The 9629-nt window shown below is 35.6% G+C and overlaps 1 long non-coding RNA gene across 1 annotated transcript; it reads right to left on the bottom strand.

Annotated features, from left to right (window-relative positions):
- Positions 1–3278: 3278 nt before the first annotated feature.
- On the bottom strand, positions 3279–7187 carry LOC308188209. Its single transcript, XR_013945251.1, has 3 exons — positions 7054–7187; positions 4502–4566; positions 3279–3980 (listed from the first exon to the last, which is right to left on the bottom strand). It is a non-coding gene; the product is annotated as an uncharacterized lncRNA (long non-coding RNA).
- Positions 7188–9629: the final 2442 nt, after the last annotated feature.

Below are 9629 nucleotides of genomic sequence, written 5' to 3'. Positions count from 1 at the left end.
CAGCCTGCACTTCCTAAGCTTGTCAATGAGGATATCATGGGAGACAGTGTCAAAATCCTTGCTAAAGTCCAGGTAGACAACATCAATTCCTTCCTCTCCATCTGTCCATCCAGTTGTCCCATCACAGAAGACAATCAGGTTGGTTAACCACAATTTCCCTTCCCTTTAATGAATCCATGCTGACTGCTCCTGATCACCTTCTTGTTTTACACATGCTTAGAGACAGCCTCCAGGATGAGCTGTTCCAACACTGTTCCAGGGACTGAGGTGAGACTGACTGCCCTGTAGTTCCCTGGGTCCTTGTTTTTGCCCTGTTCGAAGACTGGGGTGACATTTGCTTTCTTCCAATCCCTGGGCACCTCTCTTAATTTCCATGACCTTTCAAAGATGATCAGGAGTGGCCTAGCAATGAAGTCCACCAGCAGCCTCAGCACTCATGAGTGCATCTCATCAGGGTTCACGGACTCATGAATGCCTAAATGATCTCTAACCTAATCCTTCCCAACCAAGGGAGAGTCTTACTTTCTCCAGACTTTCCCCCTGGTCTCCTTGGTCAGGGATGCCTCGGGGTTGGCCTTGGCAGTGAAGACTGAGGCAAAGAAGGCATTCAATATCTATGCCTTCTCTGCATCCTTTGTCACCGGATTCCCTACTCAGTAGTGGGCCCACATTTTTCTTAGTTTTTCTTTTGTAATTGATGTATTTGAAGAAGCTGTTGTTGTCCTTGACATCCCTAGTCAGATTTAATTCCAAATGGTCTTTGGCTTTCCTCATCACATTTCTATATACTCTGACAATGTCCCTATATTCATCCCAAGTGGCCTGTCCCTTTTACTTATGCTGGCTCTCTTAATGAAAAAAGGGTTTGGTGTATGAATAAAGTTCTATTCATCCATCAATCCTGGTCAGTTCCTGGACATTGATAAACCTCTGCTTAATTTTAGCAAAACTTGACAAAGTGATAGAAGAGCCAAAGATAATTATTGGGAAGTTTTTCAAGAATTAGCATGTGGGCTACAAATGGTCTCCATAGTAGGCATAAGGATGGCCCACCAGCCCATGTGCAGCCTGGAGTTTGGGAGCCCTTTATGGATATTTGCCCAGTCAGAAGTTCGAGTGTACGGGAGATGATGATGTGCACTACAGCAAGAGAAGAGGAACTGCTGTAGGACACATGAAAGAGAACTGAAGGTGCTACAGTAGAAATGAAAAAATCTTGAGCATTTACAAGATGTAAGATTCACACCCACAGGTGACTAAAAATCTCCACAACTCAAAGAAAACTTCTTTGCTCTTATTCCAGTGTCTTGTCATATTAGCTTTACATTGTTACACCTTTACAACCTTAGAAATGAAATCATTGATTTTGTAGCCTCTTTTCTTTTTTGCCTAAGTGAAAGATTATCCTTTAAAAGCAGAAACCACAGGGTAGCAACAACACCAGTTTGAGTTGTGTTATTGCAAGGACCTTCTCAGGTCATTCAGATTATCCAAGGCATCTGGACCATATAAGCAGTTTGACCCATACAAGCAGTGTTTGTAATAAATAATACTTTGAGTATTTCCTTAGCAAAGGTTAGCTAACTGACAGGTTAGCATGACAGCCTTTTGTTGGTTTCCTGAACAGCTTTGTACCAGCTTATATAAAGCACACAGTTCTTCCAACACAGAGATTAGATATCTAAACAGATACCAAATAAAGCTTCAAAGCAGATAACCTGACACCATTCAGAAGTACAGTTGTAGTGTTTGGGCTGTGAGAAGGGAACAGTATTCAGAAAGAAAAAAAAAGAAAAAAAAAAAAAACACAAACATAAACAAAAAAGCACAATTGTCAAAGGTGACTTCTTATTCAAACCAATAGTCTAAAACATCTCAAGGTTAATGTATGTTTCAAAATATTTCATTTAAAACAGACACTCTAAAGGCATTTTGAATTATCTGCCATGTAGATCAACATTTTCTTTTAATGTTGGCTGGTGTCTATCTATCTGAAGCTTGAGTTATTTCTCTTATGAAGTATAGATCAATCGTTTATAGTCTTTATTTTAAGGGTAGAACCAAAGCTAAATATGAAAATACCATTATGTTCCTGTGAATTACAAAAAAAAAAAAAAAAGAGACCTAAGCGAACCCTGAAAACAAAAAAACAGACAACTGCTTCCCCCCAACACACTGCTACACACACATACAAATCCAAGGGTTGTCACAGATGAGCTGGAGGATGAATAACATTTGAATACTTGAAAGTCTGTGTTCTCTTTGATTTCAGACAGCTTTGTTTTGCCAACTGCATTTTCGAGCAGCCAAGGACAACAGTAATAGAAACAGTAAACTTGGTTTTGGCATCTTACCCACAATATGACTAGCTAAACTTGTGTTTTTCTAAGTTTTTATACAGTCAGTTGTTGTAATAACACGTAATTCTTCTGCTTAATATTTAAATTGTTATGTTGTTGATTCTTTAAAACACTGTTCAATATTTTGCATCTTAGTTATCTTGGACTATCTATTTATCAGAATATTGTGATCTCTAATATTTGTTTAATGTGCTTTATCTAAGTTCATAATGTGTTGTGGCATGACATTTTTTTTTTCAATTTGACATTTAATTGCTATGTAATAAAATTCATAACGTAAAAAGAAATAAAACTTTCCCGTGGGATTAATTTCCTTCTCTTTGGTTATCTGCACTTTTTCAGAATGCCTCTCCCTTCTACACGGGACAGCACCAGCCATTTTGCTTACAGTGCTACCTCTTCAAGTATGATCTTAATTTTATGCCTTAGTGGCAACTAACCATATGAAAAACAGTAACAAGAAGAAACTTGTTTGAAAATGGCATGACTTGTATCACAAGAAAGCCTGAATGAACAAAGCAAAGCAGGATTCTGCTGAAGAATATCACCATCAATCGAGTAATCCAGGGAGGTATTTTGATAAAGTGAGATCATTGAAGGATTGATTTCATAAGAACATGTGGCTTGCAAAAGAAATGCAAACTTTAGTACTTTTGAGGCTGCAAAAGACTTTCTTGCACTTCATATTCAAGACCTCATATTTTTCCATTCACAAACATTTGCTTTTCACAGTGCTTTCAATGCAGGCCCTTTTCTTCCTTTCTTTCTCTGTGCACCCGCCATGATATTTATAAAAAGTAACAATATAGACATTTGTGTTATAAGTGCTGTTACTACACACATATATGTGCATGCATTTGGAGTATTATGTTGAAACAATGACAGTAGTGGAAAATTTCTGGAGATAGTATGGTTTTTATGAGGAGAAACATTTGCTTTACGGACACAGTAATGTACTTAAATAAATTGTTTCCTATATTGTTGCTAGTTGTTTACTTTGACACTGAGTTTGAAAATATTCATTTTAACATTAAGGAACCTGAGATGATTACATACAACATGATTTATTCCAAATCTCTGATATTTGTTGGTAGCCCATTGTTGATCTTATCATTCAGATTTTAAAATATCTGATCAGGGATTTTTTCTGCTCCAATAGTTTTAATTTTGCAGGCCACTGGACCTTAATGTGAGCTAATCTCTTTACCTATTTTGTGGGGAAAAAAATCCAAGAAGGTTTTTTTTGTTTAAAATAACGAGTTTATGTGCATGCACAGTAGTTACTGACATTTCATAAAGTTCATATTGCTGTTCTGTACATCTCAAATGTCTACATCTGGGCAACAGGGGAGAAAAAAAACACTTTGAAAATACAGCCTGAATGAGACGTTAGGTTAATACAGGAGTGAGTCCATTTTAATAGCACAATTTTTTCTTTATTGCACTGTACTTCAAAGAGACTTGAACATAATTGGTTTGCATTTTCTTCTTCTTTTACCCTAATAAAGTCCTTTCCAAGGATATTCTGCCATGGAAAGTAAATATATCCTTTCTTGTACTATAGAGAAGCTACAGGAAGAGTTGCTGTAGGAGAAGTGGGTGATGTACGGCCAGCGAATCCTGAAGATAAGAGGAAAGTCAGTGTATTAATGCCAATAAAGCTGTTTAAAAACATAGAAAATGGAAACTATCAAGTGCAAGAGTATCAGAAAAACATACTGTGGTGTTAGATATAAGGTATGGTCTATATCTGGAATCTTTACTCAGCTCTTACTTCTACACAGCTGTCCGTTAAGTTTCTGAGAGTTGTGCTTGAGCCTAGTCTTGAGGTCTGTGTTCAGCATCATGAAGACATAATGTATATTATTTTTTCTTAGATGCTTTAAATTTGTCTGTATTTAGCTTCATTTGCCAAGTTTTTGCCAACTGACACAGATTTTTTTAGGTCTTTCTGGAGTTCTTTGTCACTGATGTAACATTTTACTCAAAATGTTATGATTTGCAAACATGAGATTTCTTGGTATAGTCATTTCCCTGGGTCATTGATGAAGATGTGCAATAAAACTGGTCCACCTACCTGTCCTTGCTGGTATTTCAGTATAGATTTATCTTTATTCTGAAAAGTGGCTAGTAAGACTTACCCTTTGCTATCCTTTAACCACCTTTCATAAAGGAACCTTTCTTCCAACTTGTTTGAATTCTATTTCTGTAATTGGCAAAAAAAAAAAAAAAAGTCAGAGATGTTTGAATATAGAAAACTTTCCAGACTTTTGTAAGAAAATTGATGTATATCTAATGCAAATAGGTATTGCAAATTCCAAAGATTTTAGGTTGTTGGGGTATTTTGGTTCATTTTTATCAAAAGCTATAATCTTGGCAATCTTCCTAGAAGACCAAAATAGCAACAAAAGTTTCCTATGTTTAAAGCAGTTGCCAGAAAAGAAATGCATGGAATTTCATACTTTTACTTGAAATGCACCATATGTCCTCTAATACCTTTGCACAATAGGGTGCAAGTTTAATGATTTGCTTTTTGTGCCCCTGTTGTTGTTAGGTATTAGAGGACATATGGCATGGTGCAGCCCTAATAGTGATTTTTCTTGTTTTGATGGTTATCTGATAACATTACTTCAGTGATGATATGGTTGAGCGAATTCATTCATATGACAATAAAAACAGCATAATCAGTTCAAAGAGTATAACTTTAGACACCACAGTGAATGCTGCATTTATTATGCTTAAAATTGTAGTCATAGTTCAGCATTCATTGTTGAAGGAGTAGCTGGTTCTTTCCCTTTCAAAATCTTCCCTTCTTGTCTCTCCTTTTACATGTATGCTTGGTCCACAAGTAAGCATCTAGCACCACATTTCTTTCCCTGGTGTGTAATCCTCTGTTCTCCCTCTCTTCCTCAAGCCCCTGAGTTACATTACTTTCAGTATCTACTTTCTTTTTTATGTACTAAGCCTCTAAGCCTGACTGAGCTCAGATTTTTTTTATTTTTTATTTTTTTTACTTTTGGAATCTGTGGTTAGCCAAATGATACAATCATTTAAAATAATTATTTTTCAGATATTAACAAACTATGTATGCACCAGGTACTGCAAAACATGACAAAGAAAACACATTGGTATAAATATATAACAAAGGATTTGAACAAGCAAAGTCAGACTGCTCTGTACACATTCCTTACTGTTGTAATGTCATTCCCAGCTAGTATATGAAATGCATTGCTAAAGATGATAAAAAAGCATGTACTCTATTTAAAATAAATAAATATATAAATGTATAAAGCCCAGTATTAGTCCATGCAGACCAAGCAATTTTTTGTTGTTGTTCTTCAGGCAAGATGAATTTGCCATGTGTTTCAGAGGACATATGGTAACTCAGTAATTCATACTGCACCAACCTCCTAAACAGATTAAAACATTTCTTCTTGCATGACAAAAGATGACACTGTTTCTCTGGCTGGTAGTCTAAGGGAACATTATTAACACGCAGCAGTAGAAAACTGAATCAACACTTAATATTTCACCAGTACACAAAACAGACACCAGTTTTGCCCAGAGTCATGATTTTATTGTGAATCTTGTAGCAGTTACATTTTTACTTAGGGTACTAGTTCTTGGACTTCAAATAAATTATAATCTCAGTTTGTATCTATTTTATGAATATGTGGCTGTCTTTTCCATGGGCACTGAACCATGATCTCAATACCTCTGAAAAGCTCAACATGTAGAAAGAAAAGAACCACTGTTTTATATACATATATATTTTCCCCTATGTTATTTCCTACAGTTTAATATCTGCAGAAGGAATGTTTCAAAATCTTTTAGTTTTGGGAATGTCATCACTGTGTTGAATCACTGTTACAAATCAATAATATCTTAAAATTAAAAAGAAAACATCAATTACTTCAAAATGATCATAATCTACAAAAGAAAAAAGAAAAAGAAAAAACTCGAGAGAGAACAAATATTGAAATCTCTAAAATGTCTATTGTCACTGCTTCTTTTGCTTGATGACATAGATTCAAGAGTGGCATTAATGTTTGTACCCATCTTTTCAATTTTTCCTTTAGAGTGAATTCTGGAAATAGCTATTCTAAGGGATATAGAAATGCTAGGAAAACAAAGCAAAACAAAACAAAACAAAAACTCTGTACAAGTATCCTACATTTGACATCAAATCTTTTAGGTGGAAGTTGCCAAATGGTTAGCTCAACGTGGAGAACTTGCATTCTTAGAAGTGCTTATGGTTGCCTGCCCATGTCCCAGTAAGCACTGGGAGTAGATAACAGTGTAGAAAGCCTCCCAAATGAGCCATGAAGATTGATAAAATACAATCTCAAGTAGCTGCTGGCACCTCCCTGTCAAGCTTACTAATGAGTGCTACATTACTGCTAGAGTCAACTGTCACATTATCTCGAGGCTAATAAACGAATACTATGACAAACAATACACAAACAAAAAGGAGCTGATGGAGGATATTTCCTTTTAATTCCACCTCTGCATGTTCATAGGACACAGTCAAATGGTTGGCAGAGAAGATTTTCCTGTTGCAGGAGGAAGATTTTACTCTTCACTGATTTATGCATTTATTTACTTTTAGTTATTGGCAATAGAAGCCAGTAAGTAAAAATCTTGCAGTTTATTATTATTATTATTAATACTAATAATAATAATAATAACTTACATCCAACCGATTTGGGAAAGTCATCTATTTCCAAAACCAATTTTCATGCTTCTCTCAGCTCCCTGGTTCTAGTGATGACAGGAATCAGAAATGCCAAATCTCAGGACAAAAATCCTAGCTGAGGTATTCCCCACACTAAAAAAAGAAAAAATAAATAAATAAAAGATTATTACCTATAAAAACTGGGTCACAGAAAAATTAATTCCCAAAGATCCATGTAAGATGGCAAGATACTTGTGTAACCTTAATTCAGCAACTTTGCTGAGGGTCATTATATAGCTTGAACATTGGCAATTCTCAAAGTTCTTCTGAACTTTCTTCCAGCTAAAATGGAATAAAATGTATTTGTGTAATATCAAATATTAAAGAAAATTAAACTAAAAATGTTCTAAGTAGCTGTCAACTACCTATTTTGCCACATCTCTGGAACTCAACAGTGCTAATTTTTGAAGCTATTAATTTTGAGAATACTTTATCTTGTGTTTTTCATTGTGCTCAGATTGTATAATAGAGAAGCTCCAAATTTATTTTAAAATTCTCTAAGTATGCAATTTCCCGTTTTATTTATTTAATTATTTATAAGGAAAGGAAAACAACAACAACAAATGAACAAAGCCAGAAAAGACATCATACAAAACCATAAGGACAATTTCTGCCACGATAGGAGGCTCAGGATATTTAGATCCACTTCTCTGAAGAGTGAAACCAAGTTCTTCTTTCTTGAGAATTAAACTCCAGTGGGCGTGAGATCTGTTTTCTCAGTCATGTAGCCATGTCCCATAAAATCAAGGGACTCAGTTCAAGTTGCAACTCAGTAACTCTTTGAAGCTCTGGAGAGAAGTAGCCTGTAGTGCTTACAAGCATTTCTTCACCATTCTTGGTAATATTCATCCACCATTCGCCTCCTGCTTTGCCTCTGTCAGTTCTTTCTCTGCTATTCCTATTAAACTGTCCTTCCTTTGTCCACCTCTGCACAAGTTCCCTCCAGCCTGCCCTTTTACAGTTCCTGTTCTCTCTCTTCTACATTGATTCAAACCACTTCTGACATTTGAAAATGTTCGCTTATTTGTTAGAGAAACAATATGACCTTCCGTAAGGATAACTTTAAATGTTAAATGCGTATTAAAAAGACTGGCTTTTTCTGATACATCCATCAAGAGTGGTCCATCCCCACATCCACGTAAGCACTAGAAGTAATTAGGCTTGCTTTATCCCAGTAAACACCACTTCCTTTCCAAGGTATATGTTTACAAATATTTCTTTTGTGTACTTACCAGATACAACTCTGAATTGTCTGAAGACTTTTAAGAATTCACACTGGGCAAGAAATATATGGATGTTGCTTTTACTAGTTTTGTTATTTGTTTGTTTTTTCATTGTCAGGTGAGACCTACTCTGGTTTAGGAAGTTAAGTTAAGAAATTCAGTTGCAATTATCACAGATAACAATTTTCAGGTACAGATTTATCTTTTTTCAGATCACTTGGATCTGAAAAAAAAAAAAGAAAAAAAAAAAAAAAAGGAATTTGAACAGTAAGTAAGTTCACAGAAGGTACCAAAGATGTAAAAGGATTTATGTTACTGACACCCCTTTACCCTCTTACCACAGGAAGAAAAGTTTAGTGTAAGAGAGTAATTCGAAATGTTATAGCATGAAGTATCTGCAGAAAGCATTATTAAACCTTCAACTCATACCTTGCAAACCTAAACAGAACCTGAACACACTGCTTAAACTTACAAAACAGCACGTTGTGTAACGACACATCACAAGCAATGTTACAGTGAAATAGAGATGCTTTAATATATGTAAATCACTTCTCTGATGTATAATAACAAGAGGCCCCCTCCTAAATCCAGACTTTCTTCCCCAGACGAAGTCTAGTGAACTGTATTCTAAAACTGAAATGGAATAATGTGTTATGAGTCATGCATGTAACAACATTGCACGTATCCTGGTGCGGCTTTCCTCTGACTCAGTGCATGAGAGGAAAACTCCCCTCACATACTAATGTACAGTGATTGCAGTGGAGATAAAGTTCTTACTTTAGAGATAGGGGATTTTTTTTTCTGCATAGTAATTAATACAGCTTTGTATTTCTGCATCCTTAGATGTTGGGAAGTTCAGGCTATTTATAGCGGTTACCTAAGGATTTATGGACTCAAATGATTTCCTCTAAACTTACGTATATTTTGCCTCAAGTGTAAGTCAGTTATAGCTCAGTATAAGTCATATTGTTTTAAACTTCTGTCTTAAGTCACCATGATGCTATTCCCAAGCAGTAATTCTCTTTCAGGTCTCAAATATCCATGTAAACTTCTAGATCACAATCCAGTTCCTACCAACTGTATGACAAAAGAGTTTGTAACAGAGGTTTGTATGAACATGTTTGCTGGAACCTTCAGCATGATAAAACTTGCTCCCTTTCCTCTAAGGAAAAGACAAAGCCACCATTTTCTTCCTCCAAAGCACACTGTCCAAAACTGTAGTCAGGCACATTTTGTGGAACAGTGTGAAACATTACCATTGCTCTAGAAATTATTCCAGCCCTTCATTTTTCAGCAATTCTGTTTTTCAAA

The sequence above is a fragment of the Anser brachyrhynchus genome (genome assembly GCF_964034855.1).
Source record: "Anser brachyrhynchus genome assembly, chromosome: 1".
Taxonomy (NCBI): domain Eukaryota; kingdom Metazoa; phylum Chordata; class Aves; order Anseriformes; family Anatidae; genus Anser; species Anser brachyrhynchus.
This window is presented reverse-complemented; position numbering and strand designations above follow the sequence as displayed.